The sequence below is a fragment of the Saccoglossus kowalevskii genome, chromosome 10 (genome assembly GCF_978046115.1).
Source record: "Saccoglossus kowalevskii chromosome 10, keSacKowa6.1, whole genome shotgun sequence".
NCBI lineage: Eukaryota > Metazoa > Hemichordata > Enteropneusta > Harrimaniidae > Saccoglossus > Saccoglossus kowalevskii.
In genome coordinates this window covers 25,731,245-25,758,576 of record NC_140650.1, presented here as the reverse complement: position 1 = coordinate 25,758,576, position 27,332 = coordinate 25,731,245, and the positions used below count along the sequence as shown (strand labels likewise).

The 27,332-nt window shown below is 35.0% G+C and overlaps 1 long non-coding RNA gene across 1 annotated transcript in view; it reads right to left on the bottom strand.

The window, feature by feature from the left end:
- LOC144350394 (uncharacterized) overlaps positions 1-24,792 on the bottom strand; it is a 29,486-nt gene extending 4,694 nt beyond the window's left edge. The window contains exons 1-2 of the long non-coding RNA XR_013420230.2: positions 24,675-24,792; positions 23,548-23,650 (exon numbers count right to left, since the gene is read on the bottom strand). This is a non-coding gene — a long non-coding RNA (uncharacterized LOC144350394). The remainder of the gene's footprint in view (positions 1-23,547; positions 23,651-24,674) is intronic.
- Between the last annotated feature and the right edge of the window lie 2,540 nt (positions 24,793-27,332).

The window sequence follows — 27,332 nt, the reverse complement described above, 5'->3', positions numbered from 1 at the left end:
TACAAAATCTGGATTATTAAGTTGCTATACTATATCCCAACATTTAATTATCTCTGTATAATCTATCTACATTTTCCATTTGTTTATAATTGACACAGCTACTCATTGGTAATGACCTGTCATTATTTATTACTGAGATATCTGACTTGAAATATAATCTTGATTTTCATATTGCAAACAAAAATTAATTGAGATCACATATCTACAAATTTGAAAGTGAAATGATCAGTGTGACATTGATATATGTCAGTCTACAGTAAAAATACAGCAAAGTCTGTGTGAAGATGTCACGTAGCATTAATTCATAAAGACGTGACCGCTACATCAACTGACGCACACACAATATTCTACACTTAGTAACTATATTATCTTCTTTTTTTTAACATTTTTTGTTTGTTTTTAATGGTATTTTTTTATTGGGTATCCTGCATAAAGTTACATCTTGTAAAAATTACATTCCTGTTTAAAGATATTTAACAAACAAAATGTTAAGATTGGAGACCACTTTTTCAAATGAAATTCCATTTTGTTATTTTGTTCAGCAATAAAATTCTCACAATGATAAACACGTTGGATATAGGACTGTAGACTCTTAAATTTTGGTTTGATTTCTCTCATCTTACAAAAATAAATATGTTTTCTTGTGAGTAGACAAATGAGATTAACTAACAATGGTTCTTTTGGATCTGAAATAATCCTACACATTTTGCTTGGTGGTGATTCAATATCAAGTGAGTCTCCCCAGTAGAACATTAACTCATCCCAAAGGGCTACAGAATATTGACAAACTATATTATCTTTATTAATAAACTGACTCAATTGTTTTTTTTTATACTTTCCAACATTATGGTGGATAAATTCAGTACAAATTGCTGCCAATGAATTTTTTTTATACAAAAATAAGAAAATTACAAATGGTGTCCCATATAGATTCTGAAGCACCTTAAATTCTATAAATTTATGGTGAATTTTTAGTGATTCTAGGTCAGGACAATTTTGATATTTTTTTGTTTAACAGGTTTTAAAAATTGCCATATGAAAAAGAAACATGTCAGTATAACTGGCATTTAATTAAATTTACTATGAATTCCTGGTGACTAGCTATATAGCTAAATGAATTCTTGTTGACTGGTGATAGAGCTAAATGAATTCTTGGTGACTAGTGATAGAGCTAAATGAATTCTTGGTGTCTGGTGATAGAGCTAAATGAATTCTTGGTGACTGGTGATAGAGCTAAATGAATTCTTGGTGACTGGTGATAGAGCTAAATGAATTCTTGGTGACTGGTGATAGAGCTAAATGAATTCTTGGTGACTGGTGATAGAGCTAAATGAATTCTTGGTGTCTGGTGATAGAGCTAAATGAATTCTTGGTGACTGGTGATAGAGCTAAATGAATTCTTGGTGACTGGTGATAGAGCTGAATGAATTCTTGGTGACTGGTGATAGAGCTAAATGAATTCTTGGTGACTGGTGATAGAGCTAAATGAATTCTTTGTGACTGGTGATAGAGCTAAATGAATTCTTGGTGACTAGTGATAGAGCTAAATGAATTCTTGGTGACTGGTGATAGAGCTAAATGAATTCTTGGTGACTGGTGATAGAGCTAAATGAATTCTTTGTGACTGGTGATAGAGCTAAATGAATTCTTGGTGACTGGTGATAGAGCTAAATGAATTCTTTGTGACTGGTGATAGAGCTAAATGAATTCTTGGTGACTAGTGATAGAGCTAAATGAATTCTTGGTTACTGGTGATAGAGCTAAATGAATTCTTGGTGACTAGTGACAGAGCTAAATGAATTCTTGGTGACTGGTGATAGAGCTAAATGAATTCTTGGTGACTGGTGATAGAGCTGAATGAATTCTTGGTGACTGGTGATAGAGCTAAATGAATTCTTGGTGACTGGTGATAGAGCTGAATGAATTCTTGGTGACTGGTGATAGAGCTAAATGAATTCTTGGTGTCTGGTGATAGAGCTAAATGATATCTTGGTGACTAGTGATAGAGCTAAATGAATTCTTGGTGTCTGGTGATAGAGCTAAATGAATTCTTGGTGACTAGTGATAGAGCTAAATGAATTCTTGGTGTCTGGTGATAGAGCTAAATGAATTCTTGGTGACTAGTGATAGAGCTAAATGAATTCTTGGTGACTGGTGATAGAGCTAAATGAATTCTTGGTGACTAGTGATAGAGCTAAATGAATTCTTGGTGACTGGTGATAGAGCTGAATGAATTCTTGGTGACTGGTGATAGAGCTAAATGAATTCTTGGTGACTGGTGATAGAGCTAAATGAATTCTTGGTGACTAGTGATAGAGCTAAATGAATTCTTGGTGACTGGTGATAGAGCTAAATGAATTCTTGGTGACTAGTGATAGAGCTAAATGAATTCTTGGTGACTGGTGATAGAGCTAAATGAATTCTTGGTGACTAGTGATAGAGCTAAATGAATTCTTGGTGACTGGTGATAGAGCTGAATGAATTCTTGGTGACTGGTGATAGAGCTAAATGAATTCTTGGTGACTGGTGATAGAGCTAAATGAATTCTTGGTGACTGGTGATAGAGCTGAATGAATTCTTGGTGACTGGTGATAGAGCTGAATGAATTCTTGGTGACTGGTGATAGAGCTGAATGAATTCTTGGTGACTGGTGATAGAGCTAAATGAATTCTTGGTGTCTGGTGATAGAGCTAAATGAATTCTTGGTGACTAGTGATAGAGCTAAATGAATTCTTGGTGACTGGTGATAGAGCTAAATGAATTCTTGGTGTCTGGTGATAGAGCTAAATGAATTCCTGGTGACTGGTAATAGAGCTGAATAAATTCTTGGTGACTGGTGATAGAGCTGAATCAATTCTTGGTGTCTGGTGATAGAGCTAAATGAATTCTTGGTGACTGGTGATAGAGCTAAATGAATTCTTGGTGACTAGTGATAGAGCTAAATGAATTCTTGGTGACTGGTGATAGAGCTAAATGAATTCTTGGTGTCTGGTGATAGAGCTAAATGAATTCCTGGTGACTGGTAATAGAGCTGAATAAATTCTTGGTGACTGGTGATAGAGCTGAATGAATTCTTGGTGACTGGTGATGGAGCTAAATGAATTCTTGGTGACTGGTGATAGAGCTAAATGAATTCTTGGTGACTGGTGATAGAGCTAAATGAATTCTTGGTGACTAGTGATAGAGATAAATGAACTCTTGGTGACTAGTGATAGAGCTAAATGAATTCTTGGTGTCTGGTGATAGAGCTAAATGAATTCTTGGTGACTAGTGATAGAGCTAAATGAATTCTTGGTGACTGGTGATAGAGCTAAATGAATTCTTGGTGTCTGGTGATAGAGCTACATGAATTCCTGGTGACTGGTAATAGAGCTGAATAAATTCTTGGTGACTGGTGATAGAGCTGAATGAATTCTTGGTGACTGGTGATAGAGCTAAATGAATTCTTGGTGACTGGTGATAGAGCTAAATGAATTCTTGGTGACTGGTGATAGAGCTAAATGAATTCTTGGTGACTAGTGATAGAGATAAATGAACTCTTGGTGACTAGTGATAGAGATAAATGAATTCTTGGTGTCTGGTGATAGAGCTAAATGAATTCTTGGTGACTGGTGATAGAGCTAAATGAATTCTTGGTGTCTAGCTATATAGCTAAATGAATTCTTGGTGACTAGTGATAGAGCTAAATGAATTCTTGGTGACTGGTGATAGAGCTAAATGAATTCTTGGTGACTGGTGATAGAGCTAAATGAATTCTTGGTGACTGGTGATAGAGCTAAATGAACTCTTGGTGACTGGTGATAGAGCTAAATGAATTCTTGGTGACTAGTGATAGAGCTAAATGAATTCTTGGTGACTGGTGATAGAGCTAAATGAATTCTTGTTGACTGGTGATAGAGCTAAATGAATTCTTGGTGACTAGTGATAGAGCTAACTGAATTCTTGGTGTCTGGTGATAGAGCTAAATGAACTCTTGGTGTCTGGTGATAGAGCTAAATGAATTCTTGTTGACTGGTGATAGAGCTAAATGAATTCTTGGTGACTGGTGATAGAGCTAAATGAATTCTTGGTGTCTAGCTATATAGCTAAATGAATTCTTGGTGACTAGTGATAGAGCTAAATGAATTCTTGGTGTCTGGTGATAGAGCTAAATGAATTCTTGGTATCTGGTGATAGAGCTAAATGAACTCTTGGTGACTGGTGATAGAGCTAAATGAATTCTTGGTGACTGGTGATAGAGCTAAATGAATTCTTTGTGACTGGTGATAGAGCTAAATGAATTCTTGGTGACTGGTGATAGAGCTAAATGAATTCTTGGTGACTAGTGATAGAGCTAAATGAATTCTTGTTGACTGGTGATAGAGCTAAATGAATTCTTGGTGTCTGGTGATAGAGCTAAATGAATTCTTGGTGAATGGTGATAGAGCTAAATGAATTCTTGGTGACTGGTGATAGAGCTAAATGAATTCTTAGTGACTGGTGATAGAGCTAAATGAATTCTTGGTGTCTGGTGATAGAGCTAAATGAACTTTTTGTAACTGGTGATAGAGCTAAATGAATTCTTGGTGTCTGGTGATAGAGCTAAATGAACTCTTGGTGTCTGGTGATAGAGCTAAATGAATTCTTGGTGACTGGTGATAGAGCTAAATGAATTCTTGGTGTCTGGTGATAGAGCTAAATGAATTCTTGGTGTCTGGTGATAGAGATAAATGAATTCTTGGTGTCTGGTGATAGAGATAAATGAATTCTTGGTGTCTGGTGATAGAGCTATAAAATGAATTATTGTTGACTGGTGATAGAGCTAATTGAAGGCATGCATTCGTTTCGGTGATAAGATATCTCCGATATTTGAAACTATCACAGGTGTAAGACAGGGATGTGTTATGAGTCCAATGCTTTTCAATCTATACGTCAATGACTTAAATAGTCCAATACAAAACAATGACATAGATCAAGTTCAACTTAATAACATCAAAATTAGCTCACTGTTTTATGCAGATGATCTAGTTTTAATATCAGAAACAAATAAAGGTCTACAGAGATCAATCAATAATTTGGAGAAATATTGCCAAAATTGGAAACTCCAAGTGAATATGTCAAAAAGTAAAATTGTAATATTTAAAAGAGGGTACTTGAGAAATACTGAAAAATTTACATATCAAGGTAAAAATATTAGTTGTGTATTTTCATACAACTACCTTGGGGTATCATTACAGTCGAATGGTAAATTCAGCGACACAAGAAATAATTTGGCAGACAAAGCCACAAGAGCTTTATATGCAATGATGACTTCTGTGCCAAAAGAAACTGACTGCAAAACAATGTTACACCTATTCAAAACATGTATAAGACCAATACTATTATATGGATCAGATGTATGGGGCTTCGAAATTCAAGAAAATAATAAATGGGACATTACACCAATCGAGAAAACCCATCTGAAATTTAGTAAAAGAATGCTTGGATTGAATAAATTTTCATCAAATCTAGCTTGTAGAGCAGAAATAGGTGAACTACCATTACTAGTAGACATCAAAATAAATCTTATAAAGTATTTGGCACGGATCGATGAACTTCCAGAATGTAATTTAACAAAACAGGCATACCATGAACAGATAAACTGCAAACTCCCATGGATTATGTCAATTTACAAAGAGTTAAATAAGGAAGATAACACATTAGATATAAAGAATATCAATGACAAATTGAATGCAACAAAACAAAATATAAAGAGAATAGGAAACAATATTAAACAAAAATATATTGAATTCTGGAAGGAGACAATTATGGATAAACCTAAGTTGAGAACATATACTCAATTCAAAACAAACTACAACTTTGAAAGTTACTTAATTATACTGAATCTAAAACATAGAATTTCTGTCTCTAGATTCCGAACAAGTAATCACAGCCTAGCAATAGAAAAGGGTAGACATACCCAACCTAAAATTTCTTTGGAAAACAAGATTTGTAAACAATGTACTTTAGCAGACATAGAAGATGAAATGCATCTCCTCATCAAATGCCCAAAATATCACACACTGCGAATGGATATATTCTCAAATATACAGTTTCCTGATGAAACAAAAAATGACCAACAGAAATTTACATACTTTAATGAAAAATTCTAACACAAATGTAATCAAACTTGTTGGAGAATTTATACACAGCTCGTTCTTAATGAGAAACGAGAAAGATACTTAACAAAAACACTAAAATCTATCATTTATTATTTGCTATAGTTATTTTGTTATTTTGTTTTTTAATATCTTACTTTTGTTGCTATAAACTGATGGAAACACTGTATTTCTAAGGATGCAATAAATTATCTTTATTATTATTATTATTATTCTTGGTGACTGGTGATAGAGCTAAATGAATTCTTGGTGACTGGTGATAGAGCTAAATGAATTTTTTGTGACTGGTGATAGAGCTAAATGAATTCTTGGTGTCTGGTGATAGAGCTAAATGAACTCTTGGTGTCTGGTGATAGAGCTAAATGAATTATTGTTGACTGGTGATAGAGCTAAATGAATTATTGGTGACTGGTGATAGAGCTAAATGAATTCTTGGTGTCTGGTGATAGAGCTAAATGAATTCTTGGTGACTGGTGATAGAGCTAAATGAATTCTTGGTGACTGGTGATAGAGCTAAATGAATTCTTGGTGACTGGTGATAGAGCTGAATGAATTCTTGGTGACTGGTGATAGAGCTGAATGAATTCTTGGTGACTGGTGATAGAGCTGAATGAATTATTGGTGACTGGTGATAGAGCTAAATGAATTCTTGGTGTCTGGTGATAGAGCTAAATGAATTCTTGGTGACTAGTGATAGAGCTAAATGAATTCTTGGTGACTGGTGATAGAGCTAAATGAATTCTTGGTGTCTGGTGATAGAGCTAAATGAATTCCTGGTGACTGGTAATAGAGCTGAATAAATTCTTGGTGACTGGTGATAGAGCTGAATGAATTCTTGGTGTCTGGTGATAGAGCTAAATGAATTCTTGGTGACTGGTGATAGAGCTAAATGAATTCTTGGTGACTAGTGATAGAGCTAAATGAATTCTTGGTGACTGGTGATAGAGCTAAATGAATTCTTGGTGTCTGGTGATAGAGCTAAATGAATTCCTGGTGACTGGTAATAGAGCTGAATAAATTCTTGGTGACTGGTGATAGAGCTGAATGAATTCTTGGTGACTGGTGATGGAGCTAAATGAATTCTTGGTGACTGGTGATAGAGCTAAATGAATTCTTGGTGACTGGTGATAGAGCTAAATGAATTCTTGGTGACTAGTGATAGAGATAAATGAACTCTTGGTGACTAGTGATAGAGCTAAATGAATTCTTGGTGTCTGGTGATAGAGCTAAATGAATTCTTGGTGACTAGTGATAGAGCTAAATGAATTCTTGGTGACTGGTGATAGAGCTAAATGAATTCTTGGTGTCTGGTGATAGAGCTACATGAATTCCTGGTGACTGGTAATAGAGCTGAATAAATTCTTGGTGACTGGTGATAGAGCTGAATGAATTCTTGGTGACTGGTGATAGAGCTAAATGAATTCTTGGTGACTGGTGATAGAGCTAAATGAATTCTTGGTGACTGGTGATAGAGCTAAATGAATTCTTGGTGACTAGTGATAGAGATAAATGAACTCTTGGTGACTAGTGATAGAGATAAATGAATTCTTGGTGTCTGGTGATAGAGCTAAATGAATTCTTGGTGACTGGTGATAGAGCTAAATGAATTCTTGGTGTCTAGCTATATAGCTAAATGAATTCTTGGTGACTGGTGATAGAGCTAAATGAATTCTTGGTGACTGGTGATAGAGCTAAATGAATTCTTGGTGACTGGTGATAGAGCTAAATGAACTCTTGGTGACTGGTGATAGAGCTAAATGAATTCTTGGTGACTAGTGATAGAGCTAAATGAATTCTTGGTGACTGGTGATAGAGCTAAATGAATTCTTGTTGACTGGTGATAGAGCTAAATGAATTCTTGGTGACTAGTGATAGAGCTAACTGAATTCTTGGTGTCTGGTGATAGAGCTAAATGAACTCTTGGTGTCTGGTGATAGAGCTAAATGAATTCTTGTTGACTGGTGATAGAGCTAAATGAATTCTTGGTGACTGGTGATAGAGCTAAATGAATTCTTGGTGTCTAGCTATATAGCTAAATGAATTCTTGGTGACTAGTGATAGAGCTAAATGAATTCTTGGTGTCTGGTGATAGAGCTAAATGAATTCTTGGTATCTGGTGATAGAGCTAAATGAACTCTTGGTGACTGGTGATAGAGCTAAATGAATTCTTGGTGACTGGTGATAGAGCTAAATGAATTCTTTGTGACTGGTGATAGAGCTAAATGAATTCTTGGTGACTGGTGATAGAGCTAAATGAATTCTTGGTGACTAGTGATAGAGCTAAATGAATTCTTGTTGACTGGTGATAGAGCTAAATGAATTCTTGGTGTCTGGTGATAGAGCTAAATGAATTCTTGGTGAATGGTGATAGAGCTAAATGAATTCTTGGTGACTGGTGATAGAGCTAAATGAATTCTTAGTGACTGGTGATAGAGCTAAATGAATTCTTGGTGTCTGGTGATAGAGCTAAATGAATTTTTTGTAACTGGTGATAGAGCTAAATGAATTCTTGGTGTCTGGTGATAGAGCTAAATGAACTCTTGGTGTCTGGTGATAGAGCTAAATGAATTCTTGGTGACTGGTGATAGAGCTAAATGAATTCTTGGTGTCTGGTGATAGAGCTAAATGAATTCTTGGTGTCTGGTGATAGAGATAAATGAATTCTTGGTGTCTGGTGATAGAGATAAATGAATTCTTGGTGTCTGGTGATAGAGCTATAAAATGAATTATTGTTGACTGGTGATAGAGCTAATTGAAGGCATGCATTCGTTTCGGTGATAAGATATCTCCGATATTTGAAACTATCACAGGTGTAAGACAGGGATGTGTTATGAGTCCAATGCTTTTCAATCTATACGTCAATGACTTAAATAGTCCAATACAAAACAATGACATAGATCAAGTTCAACTTAATAACATCAAAATTAGCTCACTGTTTTATGCAGATGATCTAGTTTTAATATCAGAAACAAATAAAGGTCTACAGAGATCAATCAATAATTTGGAGAAATATTGCCAAAATTGGAAACTCCAAGTGAATATGTCAAAAAGTAAAATTGTAATATTTAAAAGAGGGTACTTGAGAAATACTGAAAAATTTACATATCAAGGTAAAAATATTAGTTGTGTATTTTCATACAACTACCTTGGGGTATCATTACAGTCGAATGGTAAATTCAGCGACACAAGAAATAATTTGGCAGACAAAGCCACAAGAGCTTTATATGCAATGATGACTTCTGTGCCAAAAGAAACTGACTGCAAAACAATGTTACACCTATTCAAAACATGTATAAGACCAATACTATTATATGGATCAGATGTATGGGGCTTCGAAATTCAAGAAAATAATAAATGGGACATTACACCAATCGAGAAAACCCATCTGAAATTTAGTAAAAGAATGCTTGGATTGAATAAATTTTCATCAAATCTAGCTTGTAGAGCAGAAATAGGTGAACTACCATTACTAGTAGACATCAAAATAAATCTTATAAAGTATTTGGCACGGATCGATGAACTTCCAGAATGTAATTTAACAAAACAGGCATACCATGAACAGATAAACTGCAAACTCCCATGGATTATGTCAATTTACAAAGAGTTAAATAAGGAAGATAACACATTAGATATAAAGAATATCAATGACAAATTGAATGCAACAAAACAAAATATAAAGAGAATAGGAAACAATATTAAACAAAAATATATTGAATTCTGGAAGGAGACAATTATGGATAAACCTAAGTTGAGAACATATACTCAATTCAAAACAAACTACAACTTTGAAAGTTACTTAATTATACTGAATCTAAAACATAGAATTTCTGTCTCTAGATTCCGAACAAGTAATCACAGCCTAGCAATAGAAAAGGGTAGACATACCCAACCTAAAATTTCTTTGGAAAACAAGATTTGTAAACAATGTACTTTAGCAGACATAGAAGATGAAATGCATCTCCTCATCAAATGCCCAAAATATCACACACTGCGAATGGATATATTCTCAAATATACAGTTTCCTGATGAAACAAAAAATGACCAACAGAAATTTACATACTTTAATGAAAAATTCTAACACAAATGTAATCAAACTTGTTGGAGAATTTATACACAGCTCGTTCTTAATGAGAAACGAGAAAGATACTTAACAAAAACACTAAAATCTATCATTTATTATTTGCTATAGTTATTTTGTTATTTTGTTTTTTAATATCTTACTTTTGTTGCTATAAACTGATGGAAACACTGTATTTCTAAGGATGCAATAAATTATCTTTATTATTATTATTATTATTCTTGGTGACTGGTGATAGAGCTAAATGAATTCTTGGTGACTGGTGATAGAGCTAAATGAATTTTTTGTGACTGGTGATAGAGCTAAATGAATTCTTGGTGTCTGGTGATAGAGCTAAATGAACTCTTGGTGTCTGGTGATAGAGCTAAATGAATTATTGTTGACTGGTGATAGAGCTAAATGAATTATTGGTGACTGGTGATAGAGCTAAATGAATTCTTGGTGTCTGGTGATAGAGCTAAATGAATTCTTGGTGACTGGTGATAGAGCTAAATGAATTCTTGGTGACTGGTGATAGAGCTAAATGAATTCTTGGTGACTGGTGATAGAGCTGAATGAATTCTTGGTGACTGGTGATAGAGCTGAATGAATTCTTGGTGACTGGTGATAGAGCTGAATGAATTATTGGTGACTGGTGATAGAGCTAAATGAATTCTTGGTGTCTGGTGATAGAGCTAAATGAATTCTTGGTGACTAGTGATAGAGCTAAATGAATTCTTGGTGACTGGTGATAGAGCTAAATGAATTCTTGGTGTCTGGTGATAGAGCTAAATGAATTCCTGGTGACTGGTAATAGAGCTGAATAAATTCTTGGTGACTGGTGATAGAGCTGAATGAATTCTTGGTGTCTGGTGATAGAGCTAAATGAATTCTTGGTGACTGGTGATAGAGCTAAATGAATTCTTGGTGACTAGTGATAGAGCTAAATGAATTCTTGGTGACTGGTGATAGAGCTAAATGAATTCTTGGTGTCTGGTGATAGAGCTAAATGAATTCCTGGTGACTGGTAATAGAGCTGAATAAATTCTTGGTGACTGGTGATAGAGCTGAATGAATTCTTGGTGACTGGTGATGGAGCTAAATGAATTCTTGGTGACTGGTGATAGAGCTAAATGAATTCTTGGTGACTGGTGATAGAGCTAAATGAATTCTTGGTGACTAGTGATAGAGATAAATGAACTCTTGGTGACTAGTGATAGAGCTAAATGAATTCTTGGTGTCTGGTGATAGAGCTAAATGAATTCTTGGTGACTAGTGATAGAGCTAAATGAATTCTTGGTGACTGGTGATAGAGCTAAATGAATTCTTGGTGTCTGGTGATAGAGCTACATGAATTCCTGGTGACTGGTAATAGAGCTGAATAAATTCTTGGTGACTGGTGATAGAGCTGAATGAATTCTTGGTGACTGGTGATAGAGCTAAATGAATTCTTGGTGACTGGTGATAGAGCTAAATGAATTCTTGGTGACTGGTGATAGAGCTAAATGAATTCTTGGTGACTAGTGATAGAGATAAATGAACTCTTGGTGACTAGTGATAGAGATAAATGAATTCTTGGTGTCTGGTGATAGAGCTAAATGAATTCTTGGTGACTGGTGATAGAGCTAAATGAATTCTTGGTGTCTAGCTATATAGCTAAATGAATTCTTGGTGACTGGTGATAGAGCTAAATGAATTCTTGGTGACTGGTGATAGAGCTAAATGAATTCTTGGTGACTGGTGATAGAGCTAAATGAACTCTTGGTGACTGGTGATAGAGCTAAATGAATTCTTGGTGACTAGTGATAGAGCTAAATGAATTCTTGGTGACTGGTGATAGAGCTAAATGAATTCTTGTTGACTGGTGATAGAGCTAAATGAATTCTTGGTGACTAGTGATAGAGCTAACTGAATTCTTGGTGTCTGGTGATAGAGCTAAATGAACTCTTGGTGTCTGGTGATAGAGCTAAATGAATTCTTGTTGACTGGTGATAGAGCTAAATGAATTCTTGGTGACTGGTGATAGAGCTAAATGAATTCTTGGTGTCTAGCTATATAGCTAAATGAATTCTTGATGACTAGTGATAGAGCTAAATGAATTCTTGGTGTCTGGTGATAGAGCTAAATGAATTCTTGGTATCTGGTGATAGAGCTAAATGAACTCTTGGTGACTGGTGATAGAGCTAAATGAATTCTTGGTGACTGGTGATAGAGCTAAATGAATTCTTTGTGACTGGTGATAGAGCTAAATGAATTCTTGGTGACTGGTGATAGAGCTAAATGAATTCTTGGTGACTAGTGATAGAGCTAAATGAATTCTTGTTGACTGGTGATAGAGCTAAATGAATTCTTGGTGTCTGGTGATAGAGCTAAATGAATTCTTGGTGAATGGTGATAGAGCTAAATGAATTCTTGGTGACTGGTGATAGAGCTAAATGAATTCTTAGTGACTGGTGATAGAGCTAAATGAATTCTTGGTGTCTGGTGATAGAGCTAAATGAATTTTTTGTAACTGGTGATAGAGCTAAATGAATTCTTGGTGTCTGGTGATAGAGCTAAATGAACTCTTGGTGTCTGGTGATAGAGCTAAATGAATTCTTGGTGACTGGTGATAGAGCTAAATGAATTCTTGGTGTCTGGTGATAGAGCTAAATGAATTCTTGGTGTCTGGTGATAGAGATAAATGAATTCTTGGTGTCTGGTGATAGAGATAAATGAATTCTTGGTGTCTGGTGATAGAGCTATAAAATGAATTATTGTTGACTGGTGATAGAGCTAATTGAAGGCATGCAGTCGTTTCGGTGATAAGATATCTCCGATATTTGAAACTATCACAGGTGTAAGACAGGGATGTGTTATGAGTCCAATGCTTTTCAATCTATACGTCAATGACTTAAATAGTCCAATACAAAACAATGACATAGATCAAGTTCAACTTAATAACATCAAAATTAGCTCACTGTTTTATGCAGATGATCTAGTTTTAATATCAGAAACAAATAAAGGTCTACAGAGATCAATCAATAATTTGGAGAAATATTGCCAAAATTGGAAACTCCAAGTGAATATGTCAAAAAGTAAAATTGTAATATTTAAAAGAGGGTACTTGAGAAATACTGAAAAATTTACATATCAAGGTAAAAATATTAGTTGTGTATTTTCATACAACTACCTTGGGGTATCATTACAGTCGAATGGTAAATTCAGCGACACAAGAAATAATTTGGCAGACAAAGCCACAAGAGCTTTATATGCAATGATGACTTCTGTGCCAAAAGAAACTGACTGCAAAACAATGTTACACCTATTCAAAACATGTATAAGACCAATACTATTATATGGATCAGATGTATGGGGCTTCGAAATTCAAGAAAATAATAAATGGGACATTACACCAATCGAGAAAACCCATCTGAAATTTAGTAAAAGAATGCTTGGATTGAATAAATTTTCATCAAATCTAGCTTGTAGAGCAGAAATAGGTGAACTACCATTACTAGTAGACATCAAAATAAATCTTATAAAGTATTTGGCACGGATCGATGAACTTCCAGAATGTAATTTAACAAAACAGGCATACCATGAACAGATAAACTGCAAACTCCCATGGATTATGTCAATTTACAAAGAGTTAAATAAGGAAGATAACACATTAGATATAAAGAATATCAATGACAAATTGAATGCAACAAAACAAAATATAAAGAGAATAGGAAACAATATTAAACAAAAATATATTGAATTCTGGAAGGAGACAATTATGGATAAACCTAAGTTGAGAACATATACTCAATTCAAAACAAACTACAACTTTGAAAGTTACTTAATTATACTGAATCTAAAACATAGAATTTCTGTCTCTAGATTCCGAACAAGTAATCACAGCCTAGCAATAGAAAAGGGTAGACATACCCAACCTAAAATTTCTTTGGAAAACAAGATTTGTAAACAATGTACTTTAGCAGACATAGAAGATGAAATGCATCTCCTCATCAAATGCCCAAAATATCACACACTGCGAATGGATATATTCTCAAATATACAGTTTCCTGATGAAACAAAAAATGACCAACAGAAATTTACATACTTTAATGAAAAATTCTAACACAAATGTAATCAAACTTGTTGGAGAATTTATACACAGCTCGTTCTTAATGAGAAACGAGAAAGATACTTAACAAAAACACTAAAATCTATCATTTATTATTTGCTATAGTTATTTTGTTATTTTGTTTTTTAATATCTTACTTTTGTTGCTATAAACTGATGGAAACACTGTATTTCTAAGGATGCAATAAATTATCTTTATTATTATTATTATTATTATTCTTGGTGACTGGTGATAGAGCTAAATGAATTCTTGGTGACTGGTGATAGAGCTAAATGAATTTTTTGTGACTGGTGATAGAGCTAAATGAATTCTTGGTGTCTGGTGATAGAGCTAAATGAACTCTTGGTGTCTGGTGATAGAGCTAAATGAATTATTGTTGACTGGTGATAGAGCTAAATGAATTATTGGTGACTGGTGATAGAGCTAAATGAATTCTTGGTGTCTGGTGATAGAGCTAAATGAATTCTTGGTGACTGGTGATAGAGCTAAATGAATTATTGGTGACTGGTGATAGAGCTAAATGAATTCATGGTGTCTGGTGATAGAGCTAAATGAATTCTTGGTGTCTGGTGATAGAGCTAAATGAATTCTTGGTGACTGGTGATAGAGCTAAATGAATTCTTGGTGACTAGTGATAGAGCTGAATGAATTCTTGGTGTCTGGTGATAGAGCTAAATGAATTCTTGGTGACTAGTGATAGAGCTAAATGAATTCTTGGTGACTGGTGATAGAGCTAAATGAATTCTTGGTGTCTGGTGATAGAGCTAAATGAATTCTTGGTGACTGGTGATAGAGCTAAATGAATTCTTGGTATCTGGTGATAGAGCTAAATGAATTCTTGGTGACTAGTGATAGAGCTAAATGAATTCTTGGTGACTAGTGATAGAGCTAAATGAATTCTTGGTGACTAGTGATAGAGCTAAATGAATTCTTGTTGACTGGTGATAGAGCTAAATGAATTCTTGGTGACTGGTGATAGAGCTAAATGAATTCTTGCTGTCTGGTGATAGAGCTAAATGAATTCTTGTTGACTGGTGATAGAGCTAAATGAATTCTTGGTGTCTGGTGATAGAGCTAAATGAATTCTTGGTGTCTGGTGATAGAGCTAAATGAATTCTTGGTGACTAGTGATAGAGCTAAATGAATTCTTGTTGACTGGTGATAGAGCTAAATGAATTCTTGGTGACTGGTGATAGAGCTAAATGAATTCTTGGTGTCTGGTGATAGAGCTAAATGAATTCTTGGTGTCTGGTGATAGAGCTAAATGAATTCTTGGTGTCTGGTGATAGAGCTAAATGAACTCTTGGTGACTGGTGGTAGAGCTAAATGAACTCTTGGTGACTAGTGATAGAGCTAAATGAATTCTTGTTGACTGGTGATAGAGCTAAATGAATTCTTGGTGACTGGTGATAGAGCTAAATGAATTCTTGGTGTCTGGTGATAGAGCTAAATGAATTCTTGGTGTCTGGTGATAGAACTAAATGAATTCTTGGTGTCTGGTGATAGAGCTAAATGAACTCTTGGTGACTGGTGGTAGAGCTAAATGAACTCTTGGTGACTAGTGATAGAGCTAAATGAATTCTTGTTGACTGGTGATAGAGCTAAATGAATTATTGGTGACTGGTGATAGAGCTAAATGAATTCTTGGTGTCTGGTGATAGAGCTATAAAATGAATTATTGGTGACTGGTGATAGAGCTAAATGAATTCTTGGTGTCTGGTGACAGAGCTAAATGAATTCTTGGTGACTGGTGACAGAGCTAAATGAATTCTTGGTGTCTGGTGATAGAGATAAATAAATTCTTGGCGTCTGGTGATAGAGCTAAATGAATTCTTGGTGACTGGTGATAGAGCTAAATGAATTCTTGGTGTCTGGTGATAGAGCTAAATGAATTCTTGGTGTCTGGTGACAGAGCTAAATGAATTCTTGGTGACTGGTGATAGAGCTATAAAATGAATTATTGGTGACTGGTGATAGAGCTAAATGAATTCTTGGTGTCTGGTGACAGAGCTAAATGAATTCTTGGTGACTGGTGACAGAGCTAAATGAATTCTTGGTGTCTGGTGATAGAGATAAATAAATTCTTGGTGTCTGGTGATAGAGCTAAATGAATTCTTGGTGTCTGGTGATAGAGATAAATAAATTCTTGGTGTCTGGTGATAGAGCTAAATGAATTCTTGGTGTCTGGTGATAGAGCTAAATGAATTCTTGGTGACTAGTGATAGAGCTAAATGAATTCTTGTTGACTGGTGATAGAGCTAAATGAATTCTTGGTGACTGGTGATAGAGCTAAATGAATTCTTGGTGTCTGGTGATAGAGCTAAATGAATTCTTGGTGTCTGGTGATAGAGCTAAATGAATTCTTGGTGTCTGGTGATAGAGCTAAATGAACTCTTGGTGACTGGTGGTAGAGCTAAATGAACTCTTGGTGACTAGTGATAGAGCTAAATGAATTCTTGTTGACTGGTGATAGAGCTAAATGAATTCTTGGTGACTGGTGATAGAGCTAAATGAATTCTTGGTGTCTGGTGATAGAGCTAAATGAATTCTTGGTGTCTGGTGATAGAGCTAAATGAATTCTTGGTGTCTGGTGATAGAGCTAAATGAACTCTTGGTGACTGGTGATAGAGCTAAATGAATTCTTGTTGACTGGTGATAGAGCTAAATGAATTATTGGTGACTGGTGATAGAGCTAAATGAATTCTTGGTGTCTGGTGATAGAGCTATAAAATGAATTATTGGTGACTGGTGATAGAGCTAAATGAATTCTTGGTGTCTGGTGACAGAGCTAAATGAATTCTTGGTGACTGGTGGTAGAGCTAAATGAACTCTTGGTGACTAGTGATAGAGCTAAATGAATTCTTGTTGACTGGTGATAGAGCTAAATGAATTATTGGTGACTGGTGATAGAGCTAAATGAATTCTTGGTGTCTGGTGACAGAGCTAAATGAATTCTTGGTGACTGGTGACAGAGCTAAATGAATTCTTGGTGTCTGGTGATAGAGATAAATAAATTCTTGGTGTCTGGTGATAGAGCTAAATGAATTATTGGTGACTGGTGATAGAGCTAAATGAATTCTTGGTGTCTGGTGATAGAGCTAAATGAATTCTTGGTGTCTGGTGACAGAGCTAAATGAATTCTTGGTGACTGGTGATAGAGCTATAAAATGAATTATTGGTGACTGGTGATAGAGCTAAATGAATTCTTGGTGTCTGGTGACAGAGCTAAATGAATTCTTGGTGACTGGTGACAGAGCTAAATGAATTCTTGGTGTCTGGTGATAGAGATAAATAAATTCTTGGTGTCTGGTGATAGAGCTAAATGAATTATTGGTGACTGGTGATAGAGCTAAATGAATTCTTGGTGTCTGGTGATAGAGCTAAATGAATTCTTGGTGTCTGGTGATAGAGCTAAATGAATTCTTGGTGACTGGTGATAGAGCTGAATGAATTCTTGGTGTCTGGTGATAGAGCTAAATGAATTCTTGGTGTCTGGTGATAGAGATAAATAAATTCTTGGTGACTGGTGATAAAGCTAAATGAATTCTTGGTGTCTGGTGATAGAGCTAAATGAATTCTTGGTGACTGGTGATAGAGCTAAATGAATTATTGGTGACTGGTGATAGAGCTAAATGAATTCTTGGTGTCTGGTGATAGAGCTAAATGAATTCTTGGTGTCTGGTGATAGAGATAAATAAATTCTTGGTGTCTGGTGATAGAGCTAAATGAATTCTTGGTGACTAGTGATAGAGCTAAATGAATTCTTGGTGACTGATGATAGAGCTAAATGAATTATTGGTGACTGGTGATAGAGCTAAATGAATTCTTGGTGTCTGGTGATAGAGCTAAATGAATTCTTGGTGACTAGTGATAGAGCTAAATGAATTCTTGGTGACTAGTGATAGAGCTAAATGAATTCTTGGTGACTGGTGATAGAGCTAAATGAATTATTGGTGACTGGTGATAGAGCTAAATGAATTCTTGGTGTCTGGTGATAGAGCTAAATGAATTCTTGGTGACTAGTGATAGAGCTAAATGAATTCTTGGTGACTGGTGATAGAGCTAAATGAATTCTTGGTGACTGGTGATAGAGCTAAATGAATTCTTGGTGTCTGGTGATAGAGCTAAATGAATTCTTGGTGACTGGTGATAGAGCTGAATGAATTCTTGGTGACTGGTGATAGAGCTAAATGAATTCTTGGTGACTGGTGATAGAGCTAAATGAATTCTTGGTGTCTGGTGATAGAGCTAAATGAATTCTTGGTGACTAGTGATAGAGCTAAATGAATTCTTGGTGTCTGGTGATAGAGCTAAATGAATTCTTGGTGACTGGTGATAGAGCTAAATGAATTATTGGTGACTGGTGATAGAGCTAAATGAATTCTTGGTGTCTGGTGATAGAGCTAAATGAATTCTTGGTGTCTGGTGATAGAGCTAAATGAATTCTTGGTGTCTGGTGATAGAGCTAAATGAATTCTTGGTGTCTGGTGATAGAGCTAAATGAATTCTTGGTGTCTGGTGATAGAGCTAAATGAATTCTTGGTGTCTGGTGATAGAGATAAATAAATTCTTGGTGTCTGGTGATAGAGCTAAATGAATTCTTGGTGACTAGTGATAGAGCTAAATGAATTCTTGGTGACTGATGATAGAGCTAAATGAATTATTGGTGACTGGTGATAGAGCTAAATGAATTCTTGGTGTCTGGTGATAGAGCTAAATGAATTCTTGGTGACTAGTGATAGAGCTAAATGAATTCTTGGTGACTAGTGATAGAGCTAAATGAATTCTTGGTGACTGGTGATAGAGCTAAATGAATTATTGGTGACTGGTGATAGAGCTAAATGAATTCTTGGTGTCTGGTGATAGAGCTAAATGAATTCTTGGTGACTAGTGATAGAGCTAAATGAATTCTTGGTGACTGGTGATAGAGCTAAATGAATTCTTGGTGACTGGTGATAGAGCTAAATGAATTATTGGTGACTGGTGATAGAGCTAAATGAATTCTTGGTGTCTGGTGATAGAGCTAAATGAATTCTTGGTGTCTGGTGATAGAGCTAAATGAATTCTTGGTGTCTGGTGATAGAGATAAATAAATTCTTGGTGTCTGGTGATAGAGCTAAATGAATTCTTGGTGACTAGTGATAGAGCTAAATGAATTCTTGGTGACTGGTGATAGAGCTAAATGAATTATTGGTGACTGGTGATAGAGCTAAATGAATTCTTGGTGTCTGGTGATAGAGCTAAATGAATTCTTGGTGACTAGTGATAGAGCTAAATGAATTCTTGGTGACTAGTGATAGAGCTAAATGAATTCTTGGTGACTGGTGATAGAGCTAAATGAATTCTTGGTGACTGGTGATAGAGCTAAATGAATTCTTGGTGACTGGTGATAGAGCTAAATGAATTCTTGGTGACTGGTGATAGAGCTAAATGAATTCTTGGTGACTGGTGATAGAGCTAAATGAATTCTTGGTGACTGGTGATAGAGCTAAATGAATTCTTGGTGACTGGTGATAGAGCTAAATGAATTCTTGGTGACTGGTGATAGAGCTAAATGAATTCTTGGTGACTGGTGATAGAGCTAAATGAATTCTTGGTGTCTGGTGATAGAGCTAAATGAATTCTTGGTGACTAGTGATAGAGCTAAATAAATTCTTGGTGACTGGTGATAGAGCTAAATGAATTCTTGGTGACTGGTGATAGAGCTAAATGAATTCTTGGTGTCTGGTGATAGAGCTAAATGAATTCTTGGTGTCTGGTGATAGAGCTGAATGAATTCTTGGTGACTGGTGATAGAGCTAAATGAATTATTGGTGACTAGTGATAGAGCTAAATGAATTCTTGGTGACTGGTGATAGAGCTAAATGAATTCTTGGTGACTGGTGATAGAGCTAAATGAATTCTTGGTGACTGGTGATAGAGCTAAATGAATTATTGGTGACTAGTGATAGAGCTAAATGAATTCTTGGTGACTGGTGATAGAGCTAAATGAATTCTTGTTGAGTGGTGATAAAGCTAAATGAATTCTTGGTGTCTGGTGATAGAGCTGAATGAATTCTTGGTGACTGGTGATAGAGCTAAATGAATTCTTGGTGTCTGGTGATAGAGCTAAATGAATTCTTGTTGAGTGGTGATAAAGCTAAATGAATTCTTGGTGACTGGTGATAGAGCTGAATGAATTCTTGGTGACTGGTGATAGAGCTAAATGAATTCTTGGTGACTGGTGATAGAGCTAAATGAATTCTTGGTGACTGGTGATAGAGCTAAATGAATTCTTGGTGACTGGTGATAGAGCTAAATGAATTCTTGGTGACTGGTGATAGAGCTAAATGAATTCTTGGTGACTGGTGATAGAGCTAAATGAATTCTTGGTGACTGGTGATAGAGCTAAATGAATTATTGGTGACTGGTGATAGAGCTAAATGAATTCTTGGTGTCTGGTGATAGAGCTAAATGAATTCTTGGTGACTAGTGATAGAGCTAAATGAATTCTTGGTGACTGGTGATAGAGCTAAATGAATTCCTGGTAACTGGTGATAGAGCTAAATGAATTCTTGCTGGCCATTGATATAGTCAAATGGCTGCAGGACAAAAGTTGACTTTGAAGTTCCTGGTTTATAGAAAAGATATGTTACAGTCACCTCTAGTGGTGCTGTGCCACATTTGATATGGGACCCATGTGACATATACATCATGTGTAAATCTATCTTGTTTGTTTTAAAAAAATTGAATTGTACGCAGCTCAGCGACTTTGACACTTTATCTAGCAGGGAAAGGTGAAATTTACTGCAATTGTTCATATATCTGGTATGAAAGTGTAAACTTTAGAGATTCAAGGACAATAGAAACAGTAACTCATATAAGTAGACCATACTATAACAGTTTTTGCGACAGAAAAAAATTATCGGCCATTTGCAATAAATGCTTTTGTAAATTCTTGTTTTTATTAACGATTACCGGTGAACTATTGACCTATGGTAGACTAGGTGTTCATTACCATCAGTAGCCAAGGCTTCATAACCTTCCCACATTTCAATGTGGAAACCAATGCTGGAATACACTACAATTCCTACATAAAATACAAGGAAATCAGTATTCCATAAATAGCAAAATACAAATTGCACAAATTTAGCCAAAAAACAGCTAGAAATTAGCTTTGGTGAATTGAAGAAAAGTAAAGTTCTTTTTTGTTAAGAGATCAATGACAAGTTAAGGAGATTTGAGTGGAAATTCCTTATAAGGGCGTGTGATGTCATCAACAGTATGTTCACCCGACTCCACAAGTATACGTCTGTTCATATGTAAATGAAGTAGATTCAGGTATTGAGACATACTCAATGGTGTTGAAAATGTCAGATTATAGCTATGTTCACACTATACAAGCACACTGTGCCACTGTGTGTCTAAATATTTCCCAATTCATTTCAAGGTGCCTCTCACTACAGATTTGTAATAATTCATTTAAACCAATTTTAAACTGTAGATGTTATTCATTTTAAAGGGCGGTGGTCGTCGCGCTGAGCATGTGTGACATTTGTGTTGATAAACATTGATATTCCCATAATCCAATGCGCTCTTCCAATGGAAATCACACGTATGAGATTTTGACCTGGGCTCGACTAATTACCGTCGATGACTCCTTTGATACTTTCCAATCACCTAAAAAAATATCTAATTAAAGCTTGGTAACGTCATGGTCTCAGTTTGTATTCGTTGATCAGCGCAACAGTAAAAGTTGCCATCTTTGTTTATATGAGACCCATATATCTTGTGCATGCGTGGCGCGACGACTGCCACCCCTTAAGAATGGAGGTTATCAAGATGTGTCCTATATATATATATATGTGTGAAATAATTTTTTTCTTATTGTTTACGCAAAATTGTAACATGCATTGTAAGAACTCAGCGTCGTCTTTACTGTCACCATTAGGCAAAAAAAAAAATGGTTTTGTTGCCCTCAGTGACCAACCGAAAAATATGAAATATCAGGTTGCGTTTTATGCCTCAAACTGGCTGTGAAGTTTTCTGCTGCTTTGAGAAAGTCTACGAATGAAGTGTGAACACACCTATTGAGAGGAAAAGCAGGTCAATAGCCGATTGTCAAATTTCAATAGTCCAAAGACTTGAAAGGTTAGGGTTACTTCCGTTACGATGTCAACAACCCTGGGCAGTATACCTCATCTTGTTTACAAATTCCTTTACGCAGCTGGGAAATGCAAAACAAAACGAGTTGGAAAAAAGATCAGAGGCAGTTGTCATGGCTGCATGACATCAGAATAAATTAGCCAGATTATGTATAGGGGTCTGATTATGGATAGGGGTCTGTCGTACTTTAATACACATGTCGAGTTCTTTGACCTGCGATTTGCATAGATTCTATGCTTAATGGTCAGAGTTCTTGACAATTGTAATCATTTTGTTTTCTTCACCTCTTTACAATGAATGAGAATGTCCATGAAGGTGTTTTTTTTACTAGACTACATCAAATGCAGCATGGAAATGTTTCAATCTGCAAACACGATGCTACAGGCCATATTACATTTCAGACAATCACGATGTCTATTTTTAAAAGTGTTGTTCAGTGCATAGACAATTATGACAATGTTTTCAGCAGAAGTTGAGATATTAAAGTGCAATTTTGTCAACTCTAACACTAATAATTACAGCATCCACTGATTATAAGTATTGACCCTTGTAGCCAGATTTTATGATCAAGTTCAAATATATCAAATAAACCTGAATTCCAATTAATCTTTGTGGCATATACCGGTACATTGGTGACTTTGGCCACACTATTTTATTTTGCATTTAAGTTTCAAAATTTCAGATTCCACTTAGGAATAGCCTTGTGTGTAAAGTTTAATTTGTATTTGACTATTAGAACTTTATGACTGATCAGTTATTTTGTGTAAAATCCAAAACAATCATAAATATTAATCAAACACATCAATTCAGTACTATATAAATCATGTTAATTAAACAAATCAATACACCAACACTCAGTTGAAGTATGAACATAATTTAATATTTCAATGCTCTGAGAATTGGACAACAATCTCACGGATATTTCAACTGAAATACATACCCTGTCGAGGAGACCCAGTAGTTGAGGTGTGCATTTACAACTTATACCAATATTATTTGACTGACGCAACCTTTCTATTGCATTATAGCACTTTGATTTCCCCATTCCACTTACAACATGAAGATAGCCACGGAACAGATAATAATGTCAGTCTCACCTCAGCTCAGCTCGACAGGATGACATCATGGCAGCTGCCAAATCATCACATAAATTAGTTACCAAAATAATTAAGGAGAGTCCTAACATACTACCATATTTACCTATGAAGTAAAAATAATAAAATTTGTATTTTACACAGTGAAGAAAATAGTTTATATTTTTCATTTGCATAATTAAAGACGAGCCAATTTGTTATTATTTTTCCAAGATATGAGACAAAATGCCTTCTGTGAAATGAACAAACTAGGTGAAATTTTAGAATACACATACTACGCAGGTTATATAGTTGAGACCAAACTAACAATTTGCATTTTATTCTATTCATCGAATATATCATTGCGTGCAAAATGTTAATTTTGTTGACGCCATGGTGTTTTATTTCATGTGAACACTGTGTGGCAATTTTGCTCGTTTGGGATAATTTCTACAATTTGTTAGAATTTTTTTTTAATCAGCCAATTTTCAGAACAACCAAATAATTATTTGAACACTACACTCATGAATGACGCGCGTCGAACGTCTGCCGCAAAAATCGAACGATTTGATTTTGAACTAGAATTTCTTTATTTCGTAGCTCACATCGACCGGCCGGTCATTGACAGAGGAATATTGCATTCGAATACCCTTACTTAATCGAAATTGCCTATCATCAAATGTGGACATCACATTATTAAGCATGGAAATGTCCCCCAAAATACTTTCGCGTTTGTTGAATCCCACGCGATGTTTGACGCCACTACGACGCTGTGACCTTTGTTTGTCCTGTTTTTACGTTCGATTTCACGCAGAATGCGTGATTCTCGCAGTGAACGGAAAATGGTCTATTTTTCCCATAATAAGTAGTTGTCGGATCTTCAGACAGAACATAGAAAGAAAAAAGTTCTGCAACATTTAACATCATGCATTTGATAAGCTTGAAATATCAAAATTAGTGAAACTACTAAATTAAATGAAAATTAATGATGTCACAGCTGTATTCTAAGCATTCAATTCTATTATAAGTAATTATATTATAATCTGAACAATTCTACTCTCAAAAATTCTTAGAAATTCTATACTATTAGAATCTGAATAAATAATCTCCATTAAATCGTACAATTCTATTCTATTCTATATTCTACATACCTAGTGCCAAGGTATGCACACAGAATCTACTGACCCATCTTATCAAATACTGAGTGGTTCGTCAAAACACTTCATCCACACCTGACTCCATGATAATGTTCACTGATATGCTGACATAACGCACCAATCATTGCTTTGCAATTGCCTCGCTACCGGATGTTTACCGACCATACAAATATAGTAAAGTGATTGACAGAACAAACATGGCCTATCAGCATATGAATGGAAAAAAGGAAGTTGTCTCAGTCATATCTTGAAACAGACGTGTGTGCACACCTAGGCGGGACAAGGCTACATACATATAAATAGAATTATACACAATCACGACGGTTTATAACGCTTTTGACTGAACCCTGTCAGTGTACAGGAATTATATACTTTCAGTGACATTTTTTGAATGAAATGAACGTTGAGTTACCTTGACATTATTTTCATTTTTGTTTCAATTGCGTATTTCCTTCAACTTACGGCGGATGTTGCTTAGCAACAGATTGATAACTGCCGGTCCAAGCCTATATATACATTCTTCATCCTCTGTAGATAAGCGTAATCTCAGGTAAGTTATTAGTTTATAAAAACATACAAGCAGAAATGCATGCAGCGATTTTCAACTATTTATTTTATTTATATTTTTTTTTTTCATTATGTTTATTTATTTATTCATTTATTTTTATTTGTATTATTCATCGAAGATAAAACTTGATTTTAAAAAATGGAGAAATTAGAACATGTGAATTTTTAAGTTAAAAGTTTTTATATTTATTGTGAAAATTATAAAAATTCACTGGAATGAGTACAACTAATGATATTTTTTTGAAAAGTGTTTTTCAGAGAACAAATCTAGTTCATAGAGATATTCAACAAGAAAATAATGAATATAAATATAAAAGATAAATACTTTTTATTTAAATTATTTTCTTTTATGATTGTGAATATATGCATACGTTTAATATCACTACGGTCCCTTTTGATATTTTCTTCTATATGATAATTATGAATGCAAATACATATATTAATTTTTACCAGGTTACTCAAGTTTAATCAAGGTCATTCACAGACATTCAAAAGAAAATGTGATAACTTCTGGATTAGAACAAAAATTACCACATTCTTGTGTTTCAAAAATGTGATTCAGACACAAGTTATCAACTTGTTGGCCTTTTTTTACCAAGTACGAAATATTTTTTTGAAGAAAACTCACAAAAATTGGCATTTTGGAATTATTTTCTTAGAAATTCATGTTAATGCATTATTTCATAGTATTCATCCCAATTTCTCAATAGTTCCAGACATTATATATACGGTACTAATCTTACAACTAAAATAGGATTTTTTCACTATATGTACTTGAACACAATTTTGAGAAATACAAATTTTTTACAATGGAAACTAATGTTGAATAGCTCAAAAAACTCCATTTTCATGATTCTTTGCAGATTTTTTTGCGTAAAAAAGTAGTTCCTTGACCATAATATCTTATCTGGATTTTGTGAGCATCAGCATAAAATAGAGCCATACTGTAAAAGTCAAGGAAATATGGAAATAAGTAAAAAAGTGTAGCCAACTACCTCAATGTGGTGTCAACTCAGCGTCCTCCAGGGAAAAAATGAAAACTGTTGATTGTTACTAAGGTGATTTCAAGTTGTACGAGAAATGTCAGAGGTCACGGTTATGGAAATTTTAGTGATCGTGGTTTGGTTATCTAAAAATATCTAGACTGTATCTGAGATGGCCACACAGCCTTTTCATGTAGTCCCAAATGTGAATATGACTTCTGTGGCAAAATGCACTATGCGTCAACGCTAGCACTTGCACTTACAAAAAAACAGTGACATTCAATGTCCAGAACTGTCGCCTGGCACAAAATCATTTAAGAAAAATAATATCTAGACTGTATCTGAGACATGGATATTATTTTGAACTGTGTGAGCTGGTGCAGTGGGAAAAGGTTGTTGTTGTCAAGGAAGCCACATCATCAGACACTATGCTAAACGGAAACCAGTGCAACTGTTTGTGGAATATGATAAAGTCAAACATAGTACAAAGACATTGTGTCTGCCATATCTCACCCCCACTCTGAATAACCTGTACACCCCTACAGTAAACTTTATAATGGACATTCCTCTGTTTGTTTGTTTGTTTGTTCTTTTAGATTGCCTGATGCAGGTGCAAGATACCGGTACCTAAAATGATACCATGGATTACATGTGGTTACTACTGGTATATTCTACATATATGTGTCAATACTAATTACATCATTAAAGTATTTGCCATATATTATAATAACATTAGGAATTCAATGAGAGTAAAGTGTCAAATTCTAACACGAAATAATGATATTGCGGCACAATCTCATTTTGTCAGTTATCTCTCACTACAAACTATATATAACTGGGAGCACTAATATTTAATTTATTTATTTTACTTTCTTTAAAGTAAATTTCAGGGCTCTCAATATTTTAAGTCGTCAAAAAGACTAAATAAGATTTATAGAGCAAACTTTAACAATGAATGCTATAGAAGAATATTTACGATGTCTAATTTACTATTTCGGCAAACGTTTTACAAACCGTTGGATGACGTAATTGATTAAAAGACAAAAGTGACATATACGTAAAAGAGAATTACTCACCATTTCCTGATAATCAGTCAGGTCAA